Source organism: Peromyscus maniculatus, chromosome 2, assembly GCF_049852395.1.
Source record: "Peromyscus maniculatus bairdii isolate BWxNUB_F1_BW_parent chromosome 2, HU_Pman_BW_mat_3.1, whole genome shotgun sequence".
NCBI classification, from domain to species: domain Eukaryota; kingdom Metazoa; phylum Chordata; class Mammalia; order Rodentia; family Cricetidae; genus Peromyscus; species Peromyscus maniculatus.
Window position 1 is genome coordinate 163,422,921 of NC_134853.1, and position 23,012 is coordinate 163,445,932.

Sequence of the window (23,012 nt, forward strand, 5' to 3'; positions counted from 1 at the left end):
GCTGAACAGAGTAAGAAAGAAACAGCCTGCCAGTGGTGGCCCATGTCTTTAATCCCAGCACTTGGGAGACAGAGCCAGGTAGATCTCTATGAGATGGAGGCCAGCCTACTCTACAGTGCAAGTTCCAGGACAGGCTCCAAAGCTACACAGAGAAACCCTGTCTTGAAAAACCAAAACAAAACAAAAAACCACTAAAAAGTAAAAAGTTGGTCAATAAACCTTCAGTAGCTACTGCCTAGGTCTGTAATGTTTGTAAAGCATCTGGGAAGGACTCTGGAATGGAAATGATAATTTACATGTCACAGTCAAGAAACTCACTAGTCCAATATCATGGTTACTTACTCCTAGAGTTCTAGAACATCCTACTTGAGGTCTCCCAAAACTAATGGAACATTATAATTTGAACATTGAGACCAGGGAAGCAGGCTGCTTCCTGCAAGATTCAGAACATCCTAGTCTCCATGATGGGACCATGGATCAACCAGCAGAGAAAAAGGACTTCTTGCTATTGTGGTTGTTGTTACAGGATCTCAGCCTAGGCTGTCCTTGAACTCAGAGAGCTCTGCCTGCCTCTGCCTCCCAAGTGCTGGGATTAAAGGTATACACAACCATTTCTAATTTAAATTGACCTAAACATCAGCACAAGCTGGGCGTTCGTGGCACATGCTTTTAATCTCATCACTTGGAGACAATTTCTATGAGTTCAAGTCAGCCTGTTCTACAGAGAGATTCTGTGACATGTCAAAATACCAAAAAGAAAGAGAGAAAGAGAAAGGAAAAGAGAAAGAAAGAAAGAAAGAAAGAAAGAAAGAAAGAAAGAAAGAAAGAAAGAAAGAAAGAAAGAGAGAGAGAAAGAAAGAGAAAGAGGAAGAGGAAGAGGAAGAGGAAGAGAAAGAAAGAAAGAGGAAGAAAGAAAGAGAAAGAGGGAAAGAAAGAAAGAGAAAGAGGGAAAGAAAGAAAGGATGAAAGAAAGAAAGGAAGGAAGGAAGGAAGAAAGAAAGAAAGAAAGAAAGAAAGAAAGAAAGAAAGAAAGAAAGAAAGAAAGAAAGAAAGAAAGAAAGAAAGAAAGAAAATGAAAAAGACTAGCAGTCAAATCTTTTGACTGATTCGTGTGTAACTACCCCCCAGAATTTCCTGGAGTTCAGGTTCACCCTGATATTCACAGTGGAACTGCCTCTAAACAGAGACACTACAAACAGACTCAAATAATGACTTTGACATAAACAAAACTTGCTGGCTCTGATTATTATCCAGCAGAATCTCTGAGAACTTGAGGCCAGGCAGAGTTATATAGGAAGTTCTTGTCATAAAAACAAAAAAATTAGCAACTAAAAGAGATAGAAATAATACATTGAGGTGAACCTAAGGCTAGACTCTGGGTGAGACAGGGTGACTTGATGGAGGTAAAGGACTTACTTACCTGATCTGAACACTGGTAACAGATTTCCAGATCCTAGCCCTGGGAGACGATGACTCCAAGAGGCTCCTGGCTCCAAGACTGAGGATATCTGATGGTTCTGACCCTTATACACCTTTCGACACACCTCCCAGATGAAATCTGAAGTCTGATTGAATGACTGAGGCTCCACCCACTTCTTTTGGAATTTTGATGTTGTCTGTGTGGAGTGGATCAGATCTTCACCCATGAAAAGACTTAGACTAACTAAGGCAAAAGTTACTTACCAATTCATTGACCCAACTAAGGCACAGTGACTTGTTAGTTATGGTTTGATGGACTTAGTTTCTGAATCGTTTGAGATGGGGTTTTACAGTGTACCTAAGTTTAGCTGGAACTCAGTATGGTGTTAGTATGGTGCCTAGACTGGATTCCAACACTCAGCAACTATTCTGTATCTTACTGCCCTGTGATATGTGTGGGAGCCCATTTTCAGGTTCCTCCTGGCTTTACCCAACAGGTCCTCATAGAGGGGATGATCAGGACCATGGGCCTGAGTGCAGGTGTCTGAGATGGTCTGCCCTTGGCTGTGCTGGGGGGAGGTTCTTTGCTCCACACCTTGGCGTCTCTATAAATACCCTGGGGCAGAAACAGTCGGCCATTGGGAAAGGTTCCAGGCCCTACTCAAGGCTAGCCTTTATTTTCCATCTGTTTATCTTCACAATCTAAACCTTCTATCTAATATTTCCTGCTGCTCACACTCAAGAAAACACTGGGCATCTGTGGGGTTGGTGGGTAAACGTCCCACTTAATGGCGCCATGAACGGGGACTAAAGAAAAAAGAAAAGAAAGGGGAAGGACTACAGACAAAAGTGGGGGACTACAGACAAATCAACAAGGACTAAAGACAAAGTAATGGGGACTAAAGAAAAAGGAAAATAATAGTTTCATTACAGAGTTTTTGACGAAAGTATATATATTATTGTGGGGCAGGGGTTTTATCCTTGAGAGAAAAGGAAAATGGACTGGAAGGATATCCAATGCTGCAGCGCAAAATTCTCTTCTGTCAAAATTTTCTATCTTCTGTGATACCTCAGTAAAACCCCCCACTCTATCCCCTACAGACAAAGAGAAGCTTAAACCAGGATTCCTAAGTGTAGATAAGAACTTAGACCCCTTTTCCCCAGGTGGCTGTATCTGCTAGAGGGACTTTGGAAAACACAGTCAGGATATTCAACCAAAAGACTAAAACGGGAGGCAGGTTAAAATAAATTATATGGTCTGTGCCTTTAAGAACTAGCCTCACAAAGAAAGGGGAGAGCTCCTTCCAACCTCCCTGCTGTGAGTGAGAGATTTGGAAGAGCCTCCCTGGAGGCTTGTAAACTTAGAATACACCTTACTTTTGCATTCTGTACCTAAAGTCTCCAGTGGCAGCTTTGGGGATGCTATCTAGGCACAACAAGACCCTCAAAAAGGGGGCCTTAGACAACGATATCTCTATAGATAGACCCAGGCCAGTTTCAAGTCCCCAGAAATGATGGTGCCAGCCCCAGGAACTCAAAAGAACAGAGTCAGGATGTCTGATGGTAACCAATTAACCACAAGATGCCCCTCTCCGGAGACAACATGACCAGACCCCAGAGAGGTAAAACTCCTGACAGGGCAAGCAGATAAGCTAGAATAAGATAAAGTCCAGGCCAGGGAAAAGCTGGACCATTCAAGGATGGACCCCTACTAACCCCCTCCCCTCTAAGAAATTTTATGGGTTTCACCTATAAAAACTGACTTCCCCCCAAAAGAGTTACTCTTCCCTGCCTCACTTGAGATGGTTTGAGATGAATTTCCTGTCATGTCTTGTAACAGATAAACCTTGCTTTTGCATTCTGGTATGCTCATCCTTGGTGGTCTCTCTGGGGGTTACGATCTGGGCACAACATCTTCTATCCCTTTCTCTATTTCTATCTGAAAAATAAGTTTAAGATATAGTGTAGTAATATAGTGTAGGAAAAACTTAGAAGTGTAAGATCGTTTAGAAAAAAATAAGTAAGGCAACTAGACAGAAAAACTCTTCAATTTTCTAACTTTGGGGGCTATGAACACAAACTGGGGGAAAAAATCTTTTTTTATTTTAGCTTTACAGGTAGTAAAAAAGCTCTTCTTTGAGCTTATGGGGAAGAAAAAGTTTCCTATGGAAGCTTTTGACATGGGGACAGCTGAAATGCTAAGTCCAAGCAGCAGGAGAAAGTGATTTCTCCCTGAGGCAAAAATGGGGGTGTAAAAAACCAAAGTTTAAAGTTTAGAAGTTTTGGGAAAAGTTGGTCTTTCTCTCTTGGGAAAAAAAAAATCTTTCGCTTAAACTAAAAAGCTTTCTAGCAAGCACAAGGCCCTGGGTTCGGTCCTCAGCTCTGAAAAACAGAAACAAAAACAAAAACAAAAAAAACTAAAGTTTTTCTTGGGAAATTTGGGGAAAATCTCTCTAAAAAGTCTTATTCTTTCTTTCTTAAACTAAAAGCTCTCTTAAAAACTAAAGCCTTTCAGAACTCTCTCTCTCAGGAAGACAAACATTAGAATCACCTGAAGATATTAGTATAGGAGTCACCTGTGATTAGTTCAAAAGGAAAACAACAAACCTCTTAAGAGGGCAAAACCTCTCTAAGTTCTCTTTCAAGCTTTAAAAATCATCCCTGCAATGCAGGAAGCAGGGACAAGTTCCTAAAAACCTCTTCAAAGCTCTGTCTCTTCAAGCTAATAAAAGACAGTGGGTCAGAGTACCCTGAGGGAAAAGCTTGGGAGAGTAAGGGTAAAGAGCTACAGAGAGCCCAAAAGGGCAGGAAACTTTACTGGGAAAAGCAAAAAAAAAAAAACAAAAAAAAACAAAAAAAAAACCCCAAGCTTTTCAGTTACAGCTGAGCTGAGGCATCAAGTGTTTTGTTTTTGAGTGAGCCTTTTCAGAATGAAAAGGTGCTTAATCATACTAAAGCAAAAGTCCCCTGAAGCAATGCAAACTCCTTTAGCATTGCATCCCTGCTTCAGACCAATAACCCAGAGGCCACTGGCCAGCCTCTGAGTTGGAGTGCATTTCAGGGATACTAGGATTCCTGCAGTTGTAAACTTCCTGGAGCACAGAGCTGAGGCAGGAAGGTACAGGACCCAGGGGAAGATGGCTAAGCAAGCTAAAGCCAGTGGGAACGGCACAGTTATCCGCTTTCCTACAAGTCCCGGGTTGATAGGTCCATAGCTGCAAAAAAGAAATCTGAGGAAAAAGCTTTTCTATCAGAGTAAGGACCCAACCTTTCTGGGGAAACAGTAAAGCTGAACTGTGTCTGAAGCAATTGTGCTGCTGAGTCAGAATGCTGTCTGGGGAAAGAGCCCAGGCAGGGCAGAACAGAACTATCCAGGAGTAAAGCTTTCTTTCTATCAGAGAAAGCATCTCTTTGAGAAAAGCTTTGTTTCAACTGACTCCCTGTGAGATGAGGGAGTGTAGCCCTAAGGGGTGATTGCCTCTGGCATAAACTCTGTCCTTGAGCACCCAGACAAGCAAATGCAACCCACTGGGGGACTGGGCCAGGTGAAGGCCTGATGAGGCAAAACACCTGTCCTAATGGGAGTTTAGAGATGGCAAAAACCTCCCCTGTTAGAAAAGCAGAAGCTTGATTTATGAACACAAACTCCACAGACCCCGAAAACAGAAGCGGACAAAGAGCCCCTGTCTTCAGTAACAGGAAAAGCTGCCACTTTCATGTCAAAAACTGTTTCTGGGGCAGAGGGGATAAACTGAGACCAAACTGGGAACTGTCAGAGAAAGACTCTCTGAAGAAATGGAGAAGGGACAGATTCCTCCCCAGAAAATGCATGACCTGACAGCTGCTAGTTTGAGGCAGATTTGGGGGTGGGGGAAGCCCCTACATTCAAAGGCAGCTAGCAGAGGTACAGAGCCCCAGACAGATACCTGAAGCTCTGCATCTGGGGGGAAAGGAACAAGCAAAATGAGAATAAAATCAGTGGGAGAAAAATCTCTCTGAAGGAGCTATGGAAAAGTTGTTGTAAATGTCTTTGTTTTTCACTGACTGGCTAAGGCAAACACAAGCCCGGAGGAAAGTTGCTATCAGGAATGCCAGCCTCAATGCCAGCTAAGGAGGCAGGTTGGGTTCTGATCTGGGGCCAGAGTCTAAGGAAGGCAGGACTCCTGTTAAAGCCAGATGAGGAAAGAATAAAAATCTCTCAATGTCCCATAACTGAAAACTTAAAACTCTTGGTTCAAACCTCTTGTTGCAAAAGCAAAAACTTCTAAAGCAAGTCTGGTAAAAGAGAACTGGAGGTTGACTCCTAGACCCCAAAATAACTATAGGAAATGGAGTCCATAAACTAGCTCCTAACAGTGAGCTGATGAAGAGAAATGATTTCTGGGAAATGTAGTATTTCAGCTAAAGATGGAGGCTAAACATGGTGATATGTTCAAAAACTTTATAGCTCAGAATGAAGTTTCTGAAAGCAATGCTAGAAAGCTTAATCTTACCTCTTGAGAACTCAGGTCAGACAAAAAGCTACCTATAAGAGCAAACAAGCCACTTTAAAATCCTTGAGAAAGCAGTTTATACACTGAATGTTGTCTTAGATATGAGGAAACTTAAAAATTCTTTACCTCTTGAACAAATAGCCTTCAATGAGTGATTCCTTTGCAAATCTAATTAAGGGGATAAGAAACAGGCATTCAAAAAAAGCAATGACTGCTTTATAGACTGGAAACAAACTTCAAAAAAGCTGTCTTAAAAAAATAGTTGCTTCCCTGCATAAGTCCCAGGTTTCAAACAGCTAACTCATGCAAGGAGCCCAGGACCTGGTACCACAGCCTAGATGCCTCACAAACAGATCAAGCCAATCAACTGTCTCACCTATTCAGAGGGCCTGATCCAGTTGGGGGCCCCTCAGCCTTTGGTTCATAGTTCATGTGTTTCCATTTGCCTGGACTGAGTCTACCAGGTCAATCTCAGTCCTCGGGGGAGGCCTTGACCTGGAGGAGGTGGGAATGGGGGGGGGGGGCTGGGGGGAAGGGGAGGGGGCAGGAAGGGGGAAAACAAGGGAATCTGTGGCTGTTATGTAGAACTGAATAGTATTGTAAAATAAAAGAAAAAAAATTCCAAAAAAAAATAGTTGCTTCACCTGAAAGTTCCTTATAAGAAATCAACACTAAAATATAACAGCTGCTAATAATATCAGGAGTTAAAGCTAATGAAGTGAATCCTGAAAATGCTTTTTCTCAGAGTAAGCTAATGAAGGATATGTTTCATGAAAGAATGTCTATGTTCTTGACTCCTTTGAATAGTAACAGTTTTGGTGGAAATATTGGAACTAACAACCATCAAGTCAAAATGTTTCAATAAATTCAAGACGCTATTCCACAAAAGAAAGCTGTTTTGCTTTGTGGGCCATATTAGAGCTCACTCCAATCTTCCTGGTCCTTTAGCTGAGGGTAATGCAGTGGCTGATAAGTTAACAAAGAGAGTAGCATTATCCCAAGTGGAAATGGCTCAACAGTCACATGCTCTTCATCATCAAAATAGCAAAAGCTTAAGAAAGCAATTCAATCTTACCAAAGAAGCAGCTCGTCAAATAGTTAAACAATGTGGGGTATGTCCAAAATATTTTCCTGTCCCTCACTTAGGGGTAAACCCTCGAGGTCTTCTTCTCAATCACCTATGACAAATGGATGTTACTCATATTGCAGAATTTGGCAAATTAAGATGTACATATGACCATTGACACTTATTCAGGATTTTGAATGGCTAGTGCACAACCTAGGGAAGCTACAAAACATGTAATTATGCACTGCTTGAAGTGTTTTTCGTATATGGGTATACCAAAAATTATTAAAACTGATAATGGTTCTGGATATAGTAGTAAGGCATTTCAACAATTTTGTACCCAATGGGAAATTGTACATAAAACAGGTATTCCTTATAATCCTCAGGGACAAGGTTTTGTAGAAAGGACTCATAGCAGTCTTAAAATACAACTTCAAAAAATAAAAATAAAAAAGGAAAAAATTGACCCTCAATCACCACATAATACATTAAATCATGTTCTTTTTGTTTTGAACTTTTTGAATATGGATGTCCGTGAGCAGTGTGCCGCAGATAGATTTTGGCACCGTGACACCCAAGCACCGTTTTGCTGTGGATATCACTCTATATAAATAAAACACTGATGGCCAGTGACCAGGCAGGAAGTATAGGCAGGACAAAGAGAGAGGAAAACTAGGGAAAAGGGAAGAAGGAGGGAGAGACACTGCAGCCACCACCAGAACAAGCAGCATATAAAGACGCCGGTAAGCCACCAGCCATGTGGCAAGGTATAGATTTGCCACGAGCCACGTGGCAAAGTAAAGATTAATAGAAATGGGCTAAATACAAGAGTAAGAGCTAGACAATGATAGGCCTCAGCTAATGGCCAAGCAGTTTAAATAATGTAAGAGTCTGTGTGTTTATTTTATAAGTGGGCTCTGGGATTGGTGGGATTTGGCAGCCGGAGCTGAAGAGAAATTCTCCAGCTACACATTTCCTTTTGACATTTTTGACAAACCTTCCCAAGATCAGATCCTCTGTCTAAAATCCCTTTGAGACAGGGAGTTGGGGGTACTCACTTTTAATACCACCAGTGGGGAGGCAGAGGCAGGAGGATCTCTGAGTTTGAGGCCAGCCTGGTGAGTAGTAATGAAAGACCCTAACCCTTCATGCTTACACCCTCCCCCCAACCCCCAGGAGAATGAGGAAGTAAAGAGCTAGTTCCAGGGGCAAACTGACTCAGCCATTACTCAACCACCCTTACCACAATGTAAAGAGATTTCTGTTAAGAGATGCACTCAACTGTGACTGGGATAATTGCAAGTGTTCCAGGAAAGACCACTGTAACCTTTGTGTAACCTTCACTCCCACCCTGATACCACCATTGAGGTTCCGGAAAAAAAAGTGCACATGGACGTGATTGTACCTACCCTGTGATTAGGCCATGATCTTCTGAAATTAGCCCTTAGACATGAACCAATCGAAACGAAATTGCGTGGGAATTATAATCTTATGGCTTTTGTGGTTTTTTTTTTCCCTTTAAAAGTACCTAAAAGACAAAACACAAATGAAAAAAAAGAAAAAGAAAAGATATTATGGGACTGGAGAGATGGCTCTGGCACCCAGGCAACTTTATTTATTAACATACAAATAAAATCACTATTCAGCACAAATAAAATATCACCATAAGTGGTCTTGAGAATCTCTGGGGAAGGAGCCGGGTTTAAAGGGACTTTCAGAGTGGCTGGGTCTAGGCAGAGAGGTGGTGCTTCCACTAGAACATTCCAGATTCTTTGGGTTCGGGAATGCCAGGGCGCCAGGGGCTGAGGTGGATCTTCCACCAGAACAGTGACATTACAGCTATACAATTCTGAGCCTCATTAGTGGAGTTCTGAAATTGAACCCAGGCTTCATACATGAGAGTCAAGCACACCACCAGTTGAGGCACATCCCAGCATTTTTGTTGAAGGGGCTGAAGTCCCAGGTATGGCTGTGTAAGATATCTATAATCATGCCACTCTCTAAAGACAGAAGGTACTAAGTTTTGTATCCAGGTGTTTTAAGTTATTAACAAGCTATTGGATTGTTTATTTATGTAATATTTATGTAATTTTGGTTTTCTGAGGCTCGCCTGGAGTCAAATGTGTAGCCCTTTTCGACTGGAATTTTTTTTCTTCTTTGTCCATACAGGGTTTTTCTTTTCTTTTTTTCTTTTCTTTTCTTTCTTTCTCTTTTTTTTTCTTTTTTTTTTTTTTTATTTTCCGAATGCCGATTACTGAAAGAGGGAGGAGGTCTTAAATACAGGCTTACAGCACAATGGGAGAACCCCAGAGGGCAGAAGTTTGCTACCTATGTTTTACCATCTTGCATCTAAGCTCAGACAGGGTTTTTCTATGAAGCATTCCTGCTGTCCTGGAACTCACTCTGTAGCCCAGGCTGGCCACAAACTCACAGAGATCTGCCTGCCTCTGCCTCCCGAGTGCTGGGATTAAAGGTATGTGTCACCACTGCCCAGCTACTGAAGAATTTTTTATTATATTGGGATTAGAAGTCTGCAGTACACAAAGTCTTCTCATTTCTTTTTGAGTCAGGGCCTTGCTACATTGTCCAGACTAACTCACTCATTCTAAAGACAATTTTTCCTGCTTCAGATCCTCAAGGGCTGAAACTATTCGTGTGAGCTACTGAGACATTTTTGATAGCCTGTTTACTTTGTTTACTTCCATTTATCAGTCTCTTTATCTGGGGCATGGTCTCCCCTCATGCAGGATGGCCAGGGACTAACTAAGTGACCAACCTTCTTTCTAGAGGCTCAGGCAAGCATGGCTCTTGTTTGTGGTTTTTGTTTATTTATTTTATTTTCATTCTCATTTACAGGGACATGAGTCTCTGAATGAAAGGTTTACTTGTGAGCATAAACTGGTCACAGACAGGCAAAATTAACACCAAAACCTGCTGGGCTTAAGAAAATCCCAGGGGACAAAGAAGACTACATGGAAGGCCACATACCAAGTAAAGTAAATATGCTGCCCATTCAGGCCCACCCTCAACTCTAGCATGGGTCCCAAAATTATGGCATTCCCAAGACTCAAGGGATTTCCATCTCTCACTCTCAAGACATTAATAAAGCTGAATTCATATGGCAGGCAGGACACTCTTGCTAACAATATAATAGTCTATTATGTATATGTTTAGATTTGGGGTAAATTATACTATAGGTTATTTCAAAATGCAGTAGCCTTCTCGAAGTTCCAGGTCACCAGTTTCTAAGAGCTATGGTTAAAAACTATAATTAAGATGGGGAGGGACCAGACCTGCAGAGACAGAGGGCTCAGAGATTAAGAGAGCATGCTGTTCTCTGGAGGACCTGAGTTTGGGTTTCAGCACTCAGGTTAGGTGGTGGCTCTTGTAACTGCAGTCCCAGAGGACCCAATGCCCTCTTTAGACCTCTATGGGAACCATATGTACATACACACATGGACATACATAAAAGCAAAGTAAATTATTTTAAAACCTGTAACCAGATCCTGAAAGCCTCTGAAAGGATGAGTGTTCCTTGTGGAGACAGGGTGTGCCTCAGCATTTAGGACACCTGGCCTGCGCTTAGGGTCCTGAGAGGATAAATCTCAGCTGCAAAAAGCGTTTGCTGGCCGGGTGGTGGTGGTCCATGCCTTTAATCCCAGCACTCGGGAGGCAGAGCCAGGCCGATCTCTGTGAGTTCCAGGCCGGCCTGGGTTACCAAGTGAGTTCCAGGGAAGGTACAAAGCTACACAAAGAAACCCTGTCTCGAAGAAAAAAAAAAAGCGTTTAAGCAAAAATTGGGGAAAATAAAGAATTTGGGAGGGGATGACCCCTGCCTGGATGACACCGCATCCTGGATTGAGAGGAGCGGGCAGCTGCAGAGAAGGACCTGGCAGAGAAGCAGGTCAAGCTACTAGAGGAGATGGACCAAGAGTTTGGTGTGAGCACTCTGGTGAGGAGGAGTTTGAACAGAGGCTACGGGACTTACATAGTGCCACGGACTTGCAAGGTCTCACTGTGGAACATGCCATCGATTCCTTTCGAGAAGGGGAGACTGTGGTTCTCACCCTCAAGGACAAGCAAGTACTACAGGAGCGGGAGGATGTGCTGGTGAATGTGAACCTGGTGGACAAGGAGCGGGCAGACAAGAATGCGGAGCTTCGGAAGAAGAAACCCAACTACCTGTCCTATGAGGAAGATGAGAGTGTTGATGATTTGGCACAGCAAACACCCCGCTCTGTCCTGGCCAAATATGATGAGGAGCTGGAGGGTGAGCGACCACATTCCTTCCCTTAGGAGCAGGGTGGCATGGCTGATGGAGTGAGGGAGTGCGAGCTAGAAGAGATCCGGGCCAAGCTAGTGCTGCAGGCTCAGTCTCTGAGCTCTGTAGGGCCCCGGCTTGCCTCTGAGTACCTAAGTCCTGAAGAGATGGCAACCTTCAAAAAGACCAGGCGAAAAGAAAATCCGAAAGAAGAAGGAGGTGGTAATGAGGGCAGATGACTTGCTGCCTCTTGGGGACCAGACTCGGGATGGGGACTTTGGATCCAGGCTTCGGGTCTCAGGTCGGCTCTGAGTTCCCAAGGTGGAGGACGAAGCTCTGGAGGATGAGGAGAAGGATCCTGTGGCTCAGCCCCCACCATTAGATGATACTCGAATAGAGAACATGAATATCAGTGAGGAAGAGGATGGGAGAGACCTTCCATCAGGGTCCCCAGAGGTGCTGAAAGAAGATGAAGCAGAACTGGAGCTGCAAATGCACCTGGAGCAGGGGCACCATCTGCAGCAGCTGCAGCAACTCTAGCAGCTTCGAGACAGAGGTGAGAAGGTGGTGGAGATTGGAATGAAGCTGGAGTCTCGCTCGCAAGGCTGGGAGGAGGGAGAGGACCCTGAGCGGAAGGGGGCCTTGGTGTTCGATGCCACTTCGGAATTCTGCAGCACACTGCGGGGAAGATCCCCACCTACGGGTTGGCTGGCAACCGGGAGGAGCAGGAGAAGCTCATGGACTTTGAAAGGGATGAAGAGCTCTGGCAATGGTGGCTGAAAATCAGATGGGGAAGAGAACCTTGGCGGAAGCACCATCAACCTGGATGAGGAGAAGCAGCAATAGGATTTCTCTGCTTCCTCTACCACCATCCTGGATGAGGAGCCCATAGTGAACAGAGGGCTGGCAGCTGCCCTGCTCCTGTGTCTGAACAAAGGACTGCTGGAGACCACAGTACAAAAGGTGGCCAGGGTGAAGGCTCCCAGGAAGTCAGTGCCCTCAGCTGTGTATTGCATCGAGGATAAGATGGCCATCGATGATAAGTACAGCCAGCACGAGGAGCACAGGGACTTCACCCAGGACTTCAAGGAGAAGGACAGTTACAAGCCTGATGTTAAGATTGAGTATGTGGACAAGACCGGCAGGAAACTGATGCCCAAGGAGGCTTAAGGCAGCTCTCCCACCGCTTCCACAGGAAGGGTTCAGGCAAGATGAAGACTGAGCGGCAGATGAAGAAGCTGGATGAGGAAGCGCTCCTGCAGAAGATGAGTTCCAGTGATACACCCCTGGGCACTGTGGCATTGCTCCAGGAGAAGCTGAAGACCCAAAAGACACCAAACCTGTGCTCAGTGGAAGCAGCAAGAGCATGAACACAAACACCATCACCAAATGAAGCCGCCTTCCTCCCTGCCCTCCCATATGTTAAATAAAGTCCCCTCATTTTTTCATAGTTTTTTTTTAAGTCTTTTCATTTACCAGAGGGATAAATAAAAGAATTTAAAAGCTAAGACAGGAAGTCACATAAATAAAAAGGAAGTGAAATACTGTCATGGCTTTTGCCTATACCGAGCACTAGGGAGGCTGAGGATGGAGGATTGCTTAAAGCTCAAGACAAGCTTGAATCACAGACACTGCTGTATTTACAAAAAGTTGAGTCATTGGGAAGGAGTCACACCATACAACTGGCCCACATGGGAGGTTTATTGAGGGGAACAGAGGGGGCAGAGATGGGTCTCTGGGGATAAGACTGAAGGAAGAGAAAGAGGCAAGAGGTGTACACGGCTCGTCCTATGTAAGGAAACATAGGAAATGTGCACAGGGGGTGCTCTTAGCGGCTGTAACTGAGATATATCCTGTCAGGACACTGAGGGCAGGCAAGGTGTCCTAAATGCTAATAACAGCCTGTCTCCACAAGCAACACTCCTCCTTTCCGAGGCTCTCAGAATCTGGTCCAGTTTTCAAAATAATTTACTTTGCTTTATGTATGTATTTGTGTGCACGCGCATATGGTTCCCATAGAGGTCTGAAGAGGACATTGGGTTCTCTGGGACTGCAGTTACAAGATCCATCACCTGATCTGAATGCTGAAACCCAAAGTCAGGTCCTCCAGAGAACAGCATACTCTCTTAATCCCTGAGCCCTCGTTCTCTGCAGGTCTGGTCCCATCCCATCTTAATTATACTTCTTAACCATAGCTCTTACTTAGGATCTGGTGACCTAGAACTTCGAGAAGGGTATTGCATTTGGAAATAACCTATGGTATAATTTACCCCCAAATCTCAACATATACATGATAATAGACCATCATATAGCTAGCTAGATTTCCTGCATGCCATATGAGTTAAGCTTTATTAATGTCTTGAGCCCAAAAATGAAATCCCTTGAGTCTTGGGAATGCCATAATTGTGGGACCAGTGCTAGAGTTGAGAGTGGGCCTGAATGGGTAGCATATTTACTTTACTTGGTATGTGGCCTTTCATCTAGTCTTCTTTGTCTCCTGGGATTTTCTTCAGCCCAGCAGGTTTTGGAGGTAATTTTGCCTGTCTGTGACCAGTTTATGCTCACAAGGAAACCTTACATTCAGAGACTCATGTCCCTAGCATATGTTGGTGATGATGTTAGGCTGGCCTAGAACTCACAGAGATCTGCCAGCCTCTACCTGCACAGTGCTGGGATTAAAGGTGTGTGCCACTATGCCCTGCTGATGCTGGCAGTTTTGAGTTACTAAACCCACAGCCACCACTGGAATACTTATGCCTCAGAAGATGTTCATAAAACAATAAACAAACAAAGATGTTCCTGCAGGCATGGTGGTGGTGCACACCTTTAATGCCAGCATGCACGATGAAAAAGCCGGTGGTTCTCTTTGAATTCAAGGCCAGGCAGGAACTTGCCTCAACATAGGTTTTCACCACTATATCTGATTTAAGGGTTCTTTCCTTTGTTTTTGGAGATGGGCTCTAATTCAGCCCCGCCTGGACTCACACTCACTACCTAAGAAAGGACAACTTTGATGTCTTTCATTTCTTTAGTTTTTTTGAGACAGGATCTCTCTATATGGCCCTGACTGTCCTGGATTTCACTATGTAGACCAGACTGGTATCAACCATACAGAGATTTTCCTGCCTATACATGGTGGTGCACACCTTTGATCCCAGCACTAGGGAGGCAGAGGCAGGTGGATCTCTATGAGTTCTAGGCCATTCTGATCTACAGAGTGAGTTCCAAGACAGACTCCATAGAGAAACCTTGTCTCAAAACAAAACAAAACAAAAAGGCATGAGTCACCATGCCTTGTCCTCCCTATTTATTTTTGGTTATATTTGTTTATTCTGTGTGCTTATCTGTATGAGTGGGGGCATGTGTGGACCACAGCTTCTGTATGTGGAAGACAGATTCACTGGTATGCTGAATTTGCTATAATCTTATTCCTAACGACAATACAAAGAGTCTGACAAAGCAAGCCAGAACATTGCCCAGGATTCCACCTCAGTCTTAAGGTTCTCCATGCACAAAGGTAAATGGCCTGAAATGAAACCAAGGTTCACCAGAGGCCACCCTCTGCTTCTCTAGCTCCCTCCCAGTGCCAAGTGTCCTGTCAAGGATCCAAGCCTTTTCTCAACCCAGCTTCCTGAATTGTTCTCCAAATGTGTGTGAGAGCTGCTTCTGATTCTATTCTTCCCATTCATCTTTTGATAAAAGATTATTGGATTCATTTTTGGGGGTGGGGACTCTGTGTCTGCATAATGTGCACATGGAACTTGCAGGGCCTGGTTCCTCCTTTCAGCATGCGGGTCCTAGGGATTGAACTCAGGCTTGATGGTAAGACCTTCCCCCATGGAGCAGTCTCTCACCAACCCCAACTCCTGACTCCAGATCTTCAAGCACATCCTGCCACCCTGTGCTACCAGAGACAGCTCATTCATCTTAAGACATATGGAGACCATAATTCGTGTTGCTTGGGTTACTGAGTGACTATAACTTAATAGTGAACTATGGGATGTTCAGTTGAACAGAAATAAAAGCATAAGTTTGAATACTTTAGTGCAAAACAAAACCAATTCTTGGGCCTGGTGTGATGGTACAGGCCTTTAAACCCTGGAAGGCAGGACCAAATAGATCACTGTGAGTTCTAGACTAGCTTGGTCCATATAGTGAGAGCCTGTCTAAAAATACAAACAAAACAAAACCTATGTGAGATAGAGTCTTGTTTGAGCATCTTAGGGAAGTGTCTATTGAATGATGTGACCTGTATCTAGAGGAAGGCTTACTGATATATATTGCCCATTTTATAACAGCTGGCATGATACTGCACAAGGTAGCTTGAGAAAAGTGGCTTTGGATACAGCTGAGTGATGATGAACAAACTCAGTATATTCAAAGCCCTGGGTTGGTTCCTCAGCCCCAAAGAAGTAAAGAAATGTTTGATTCAGGCTCTAGGTCGCAGATTGTCTCATATTTGTTGGTAGGTCGTTATGCTGGTTGAAACCTGAGGAGTGTACCAAAGCCTTAAAGATTAGTATTAGAGCCAGGAAGGGCAAGAGAGACACTGAGTCCATCATCAATGTCACGAGTCTTCAAGAGGAATCCACTTAGATATTTGTTTCACCCCCAGCTGCCCTGAAATAACTACAAAGACCAGGATGGCCTCAAACTCACAGAGGTCCACCTGTTTCTGTCCCACATGTGATGGGATTAAAGGCCTGAGCTACTAGAATTGACTAGTTTTGGTATTCGTACAGGAGTGGCTCTAGAGGCCATTAAGACTAGTGGAAGACTTTTGCCCAACATAAGACAGTCAACTTGGTTTACTACATATTTAATTTGTATGTGTAGGCAAGGAGACAACTTGTGTGAGCTGACACTCTCTCTCCTTCCACCAACTGTATTGGTTCTAAAAGTTTAACTCAGGTCTTTCTGGAGGGCAGCAGGCACCTTTATCAGGAGCCATCCTTGCTGGCTGAGCTGATTTAGTTTAAGTAAATTAAGATTCAGAATACTGTTTGTCACAACACAGCCACAAAAAATAACAGGAATTAACAATCACTGGACATTAATATCCATCAATATCAATGGTCTCAACTCACCTATAAAAAGACACACGCTAACAGAATGGATAAGAAAACAGGACCCATCCATCTGCTGCATACAAGAAACACACCTTAACTTCAAAGACAGACACTACCTCCGAGTAAAGGGCTGGGAAAAGGCTTTCCAAGCAAATGGACCTAAGAAACAAGCTGGTGTAGCTATCCTAATATCTAATAAAATAGACTTCAAACTAAAATCAATCAAAAGAGATCAGGATGGACATTACATATTTATCACGGGAAAAATCCACCAAGATGAAGTCTCGATTCTAAACATTTATGCTCCAAATACAAAGGCACCCACATTCATAAAAGAAACACTACTAAAGTTTAAAACGCACATCAAACCCCACACATTAGTAGTGGGAGATTTTAACACACCACTCTCACCAAAAGATAGATCTACCAGACTGAAACTTAACAAAGAAATAAAGGACCTAACAGATGTTATGACTCAAATAGACCCAATAGATATCTACAGAATATTCCATCCTAACACAAAAGAATATACCTTCTTCTCAGCACCCAATGGAACCTTCTCAAAAATTGACCACATGCTTGGACACAAAACAAATCTCAACAGATACAAAAACATTAGAATAACCTCCTATATCTTATCAGACCACCATGCCTTAAAGTTAGACCTCAACAACAACAAAAATTATAGAAAACCCACAAACTCATGGAAACTGAATAATGCCCACCTGAAACATCAATGGGTCAGGAAGAAATAAAGAAAGAAATTGAAGAGTTCCTAGAATTCAATGAAAATGAAAGTACAACATACCCAAACTTATGGGACACTATGAAAGCAGTGCTAAGAGGAAAATTCATAGCTCTAAATGCACACATAAAGAAGATGGAGCAATCCCATACCAATGAATTAATAGCACAACTGAAAGCTCTAGAACAAAAAGAAACAAACTCACCCAGGAGAAATAGACGCCAGGAAATAATCAAATTGAGGGCTGAAATCAACGAAATAGAAAACAAGAGAACAATACAAAAAATCAATGAAACAAAGAGTTGGTTCTTTGAAAAAATCAACAAGACAGAATACTGTTTGTCTATTCAATTTTTCTAATAATGTTGAATGGGATAAGAGCAAAATTAGTACTACAGCTCTGGGCATAAAACACAAGGCTAGGCCATCATCTTGCAATCCTCCTGCTTTGGCCTCTCTGGTTTACAACTCAAGATGGCTTGGCACCAGATCTCAAATACGTTCATCTGAGAAATCAAGAAGAAATATCAATGGGCCACCTAGGGCTGCTTGAGTGCCTGAGGGCATACTGAGTGGCATCTCCCTCTGGTCACTGACTGAAGATGTAGACCAGTTTCATAGAGCTATGAGATCCACAGGAGGTCAAGCAGTGCTCCCTGTCTCCCCCACCCCAGCTTCAGGACACTGGACCTTGTTATGCCCAGATTGCAGGGATCCCCAAAAGACCACCATGGAGAATCCCTTATGTAAAACCAAAGAGCCTTTATTTATTTATTTATTTATTTTTGTGATATATATTTTTTATTTTACAATACCATTCAGTTCTACATATCAGCCATGGGTTCCCCTATTCTCCCCCCTCCCACGCCCTCCCCTTACCCCCAGCCCACCCTCCATTCCCACCTCCTCCAGGACAAGTCCTCCCCCGAGGACTGTGATCAACTTGGTAGACTCAGTCCAGGGAGGTCCAGTCCCTTCCTCCCAGACTAAGCCAAGTGTCCCTGCATAAGTTCCTGGTTTCAAACAGCCAACTCATGGAATGAGCACAGGACTTGGTCCCACTGCCTAGATGCCTCCCAAACTGATCAAGCCAATCAACTGTCTCACCTATTCAGAGGGCCTGATCCAGCTGGGAGCCCCTCAGCCCCAAAGAGCCTTTATTATTTCAAGCTCACAACTTAGAGCCTCTCTCCAATTCAGCAGGGAGGGCAGAAGCCCAGAGCCCAGGCAGTGTGGGGGAGGGGATTTCCAGAGCTCAGGGTCCTGACTGGCTGACTTTTGTCTAGGTATGGGGAATGTTTGGAATGTCAGGCATTTCCTCTTAGTTGCAGGCCCCACTGGGTGGGGTCAGCTTACTGCTTCTCTGGGTTCAGAGATTGCCTGCCAGAAGCTGTGTCTGGGCCTCAGGTATTTCCCCTTAGATGCAGCACCATTGGGTGAAGTCAGCTTATGGCTTTTCCTGGGTCCAGTTGTTTCCTGCCAGAAGCGATGTGTGGGCCTCTAAGCCTGTCATGGCAGCTCTGTGATCAGGCTGTTTTGGGCCCCCCACAGACCTCATCTTGGCTGCTCCTCTGAGGCTTTTTGATGCTGTTGTCTAGACAGGTCCTGGGTGTATCCTACTCTAGGTAGGAGGGAAGGAATGAAGACAGGAAGGGAGGGAGGAAGAGAGGGGTGGAGAAAGAGAGGGAGGGAGGGAGGAAGGGAGGAAGAAGCAAGCCCTAGTGTTTGTACAGTGACTCTGCATTTGGGACATTGTCTTCAAAGTGGTGTCAATTCATTCTCTATTCTGCATGGAAATCTAATCAATCTTGACACACCTTATTATATGTGGTCTACTGAGACAGGAGGATTACTGAGATACATAAGTGGGCTCAGAGTACAGTAAGAGTTCCAGATAGGCCTAAGATATAGTATGAGATATCAACTGGAAAAAAAATTCTACCAAAGTAATAATGTAAATTAGACAATGAATCCCAGAGCTCAGAGTTTGAGGAGGAGTGTTATGAATGAACCTGGGACCTTGACCATCATCTCAGATTTCATCCATTACCAAAATAAGGTCTGATTCACTCAAATTACAAATGCAAAATCCCAAATAGTAAGATTAAATGGGTGAGAACTTCCTCATTTAATCAGGTGGCAGCTTGTGTCTAAGAGGTGGGGCTCCAAAGGAAAAGCCAGGGGGAAGTGGATATAAAGGTCAGAATGGCTAGGAAGGACGCTGACCTTTAGAACCTGGAGTGACTGACTTACCCTGCTGGGATTGGAAGACCTGTAACCAGTTTCCAGATCAGACAAGTCATTCACCCCCATCAGGATGCCCCATCTCACCCAGGCTAGCCCATCTCTCATTTCATCTTAGTTTTTTCTTGGTTGGTGTGGCTACTGTGAAAGAGAAAATTTCATTAAGCCCAGACTTAATTTACACCTCTACATGTAAGCTTTTATACCATGTTACTGAGAGACTCCAGACACAGGCTACAAACTTCTCGGGTGGGCGCCCCAAGAATCCAGACTCCGGTGCTGTTGATGCAAACAGCAAGAGGTTTATTGATGCCGCTGTACAGTGGGGCTCCTCCCCTCCCAATACCAAGAGTTGCACCCTACTGCAGTCACATAGGTACTTTTAAAGGAAAAAAACCCACACAAGACATAAGATTTTAATTCCCATGAAATTTTGTTTTGATTGGTTCCTGTCTAGGGGCTAATTTCAAAAGATCATGGCCTAATCACAGGGTAGGTACAATCATATCCTTGTGTACATCCCCCCCCCCCCCCCGGAATCTCGGGGGCGGGGGGATCAGGGCAGGAGCAGGAGTGAAGGTTACACAAAGGTTACAGTGGTCTTTCCTGGAACACTTGCAATTATCCCAGTCACAGTTGAGTGCATCTCTTAACAGAAATCTCTACATTGTGGTAAGGGTGGTTGAGTAATGGCTGAGTCAGTTTGCCCCTGGAACTAGCTCTTTACTTCCTCATTCTCCTAAGGATTGGGGGCAGGGGGGGGGTTAAGCCTAAAGGGTTAGGGTCTTTTATTACTACTCACTAGGCTGGCCTCAAACTCAGAGATCCTCTGCCTCTGCCTCCCCACTGGTGGTATTAAAAGCCAGTGCCCCCAACTCCCAGTCTCAAAGGGATTTTAGACAGAGGATCTGATCTTGGGAAGGTTTGTCAAAAATGTCAAAAGGAAATGTGTAGCCCAGGCTGGCCTCGAACTAGTGATCCTCCTGACTCCTCTTCCTTCAGCAAATCCTACCAGCGTTCCAGGCCAGCTTGGTCTCCAAAGAGAGTTTCAGGAAAGGTGCAAAGCTACACAGAGAAACCCTGTCTAGAAAAACAAAAAACAAACAAACAAACAAACAAGGATTAAATCCCTTAATAAAATTAGATCTAGATCATGATGAAAGAAAAGCCTGGTTCTCTGCCTCTCCCACCAGCACCATGAGCTGCAGCGGATCAGGCAGTGACACCGAGGCAGCAGCAGCCTGTGCAGCCTCCGTCACAGGTCGGGTGCCCCAGGTATGGGCTCCTACCGCACTGCCCACCAGCACACCCTCTGAGAGCAAGGCCAGCCAAGGAAGGACAGCAGGGGGACCTGCCCCATCTCGGGCTCCAGTGCGGGCCGGCCTAGGTGTCAGCAGCTGACTTGGCTCCCCCTGAAGAGCAATGTCTAAGGGCCTGTATGCCCTGCCGAGAATGGCCAACAGAGAAGGGAAGCCCGTAGTGTCCAGCACGTCTCCTGCAAACTTCTTGATGCAGCTGGAGAATTACACTCCTAGGATCCCAGATGCAGTGACTGCTTATTACCTGAACCCTGCTGGCTTTGAAGCTTCAGACCCACACATAATTCGGCTCATCTCACTAGCTGCCAAGAAGTTCATCTCAGATACTGCAAACAATGCCCTACAACACTGCAAAATGAAGGGCACAGCCTCTGGCAGCTCCCTGACCAAGAGCAAGGACCGCAAGTACACCCTTCCCATGGAGGACTTTCACCTGCCCTCAGCGAATGTGGTATCTGAAAGACCCTAGCCCTTCAGGTTTACACCCCCAAGCTTCAGGAAAAGAGAAACTTCAAGTACCAGGAAATGAGAAACTAAAACTCTAGTTCCAAGAGCAACCTGACTTAGCCATTGTTCAATCTCCTCTGCAACCATATAACAATGTAAAAAGATTTCTGTTAAGAGATGTGCTCAACTGTGACTGGGATAGTTGCAGGTGTTCCAGGAAGGACCACCATACCTGTGTATAAACTCCACTCCTTCCTTGATACCCCCCTTGAGGTTTCAGGGAAAATGTACCTGTTGACATAACTGTACCCCCTCTGTGATCACTCTGTACACAGACCATGATCTTGTGAAATGAAATTATATGGGAATTGTAATCTTGTGGGTTTTGTGGGTTTTTCCTTTATAAGCCCTTATTGGGTTGCAGTAAGATGCAGCTCTTGCTCTTAGGAGCAGAGTTTGCCCTTCTATATAGAAGCTTAATAAATCCTCCTGCTATTGCATCAACTGGACTGGAGTCTGGGTTCTTGGGGTGTCCACTTGAGACCCCCAGATTTGGGGTCCAACAATTGGAGGTTCCACCGAGATTGGGGTGCCATCCAGACCCCCACTCTGCCAGTTGGAGGTAAAAAACGAGCTCGATCTATGTTGTATGTTATTGTGTCTTGTCTTTTGTCTGGTTGATTTGGCATTTGTATTTGGTGCCTGCAGAAGTGAGCAGGACTTGTGTCTGGGACTTATGTGGGAGAGCAGACATGCTCAAGGGTCCCCAGGTCCCCACTCTGGAGGTCTCCTCCGGAGTGATCTGAAGAAGGAGATGAGTCTCTCCTTCCCTGGGGGAGCAAGGCTGTTCACAGCAGCCACTCCCATTTGAATTTGAATTTGTAATTTGTACTTTTGGTTTTGTAGCTGAATCAACTACCGCGCGGATTGTGTCTGTCCTTGTCCTCTTTGTGGTGTTTTTTTTTTTTTTTTTTTTTTTTTTTTTGGTGTCTGTCTTTTGCCTCTTCCTTTCTCTCTCCATATGGGCAACAACTAACTACCCCCTAAGTTTGAATTTAGATAACTGGAGAGATGTGCTCGCCCCGGGCTCACAACGCCTGTCTGGAAGTCAAGAAAAAAAAAGGATCACCTTCTGTTCCTTGGCCTTTGGGGTCGGCTGGCCGGGGGATGGGACTTTTAACACTGACATCATTTCACAGGTGAAGGCTTGGATCTTTGACCAAGGACCACATGGACACCCAGATCAAGTGCCTTATATTTCGGTCTGGGAGAGTTTAGCTAGAGATCCACCTATCTGGGTGAAGCCGTTTCTCACCGCTTCACCTGCCCCAGCAACGCTGGGACCCAGACCTCCCCCTCTCCCTTCTCAAACTCCCCTTACTCCCCTTGTCCCTTCAGCCCCTGCTGCCCCCCGACCGTTCCCCCCCTTTACCCTCTTAAGGAAATCAAGCATGAAAACCCCGGTCCTTCCAGCGGACCCGGGAGACTAAAGATGGAATCACTTGCCTCATGCAGATCCACCCGCCGGTGCAGGGGAAAAAAATCCCCCAAAACAGCTTGGGACACTGGCTAGGCAGCCTATGAGCGACGGAGCAGAGAGGAGCTAGCAGGAGTCAGCTGGAGCCTTAAGGAGCTCAGAATGTGGGGGCTGGTGGAGAACTAACTGCCCTTCCAGGGTCATAGCTGACAGGTCTGAGGGCCCTGCTGGGGCATGGAATCTCCCATGCTGTTGGGTGGGACTCCCAAGACCTGCCCTGGGGCTAAAACGTGATCAGGATCTGGCTCCAAGAATGGAATGTCATTCCCTATGTGAGGCTAAAGGACAGTTTTTTGTCTATGATTACTGAGGAAAATCACAAGAAAGACTTTGATATAAAAGGTTATAAAAGGTCAGTAAACTGTTTATACCTGCAAATACTGAATTTGAAAGTTAATTCTGGTTGGTTTTC

At 44.6% G+C, this 23,012-nt stretch overlaps 2 pseudogenes; both read left to right on the forward strand.

Moving 5' to 3' along the window:
* Positions 1–10,305: 10,305 nt before the first annotated feature.
* LOC102922465 (U4/U6.U5 tri-snRNP-associated protein 1 pseudogene) lies at positions 10,306–12,632 on the forward strand (annotated as a pseudogene).
* A 7,862-nt stretch (positions 12,633–20,494) lies between these two features.
* LOC143271769 (transcription initiation factor TFIID subunit 10 pseudogene) lies at positions 20,495–21,085 on the forward strand (annotated as a pseudogene).
* The last annotated feature ends 1,927 nt before the right edge of the window (positions 21,086–23,012 follow it).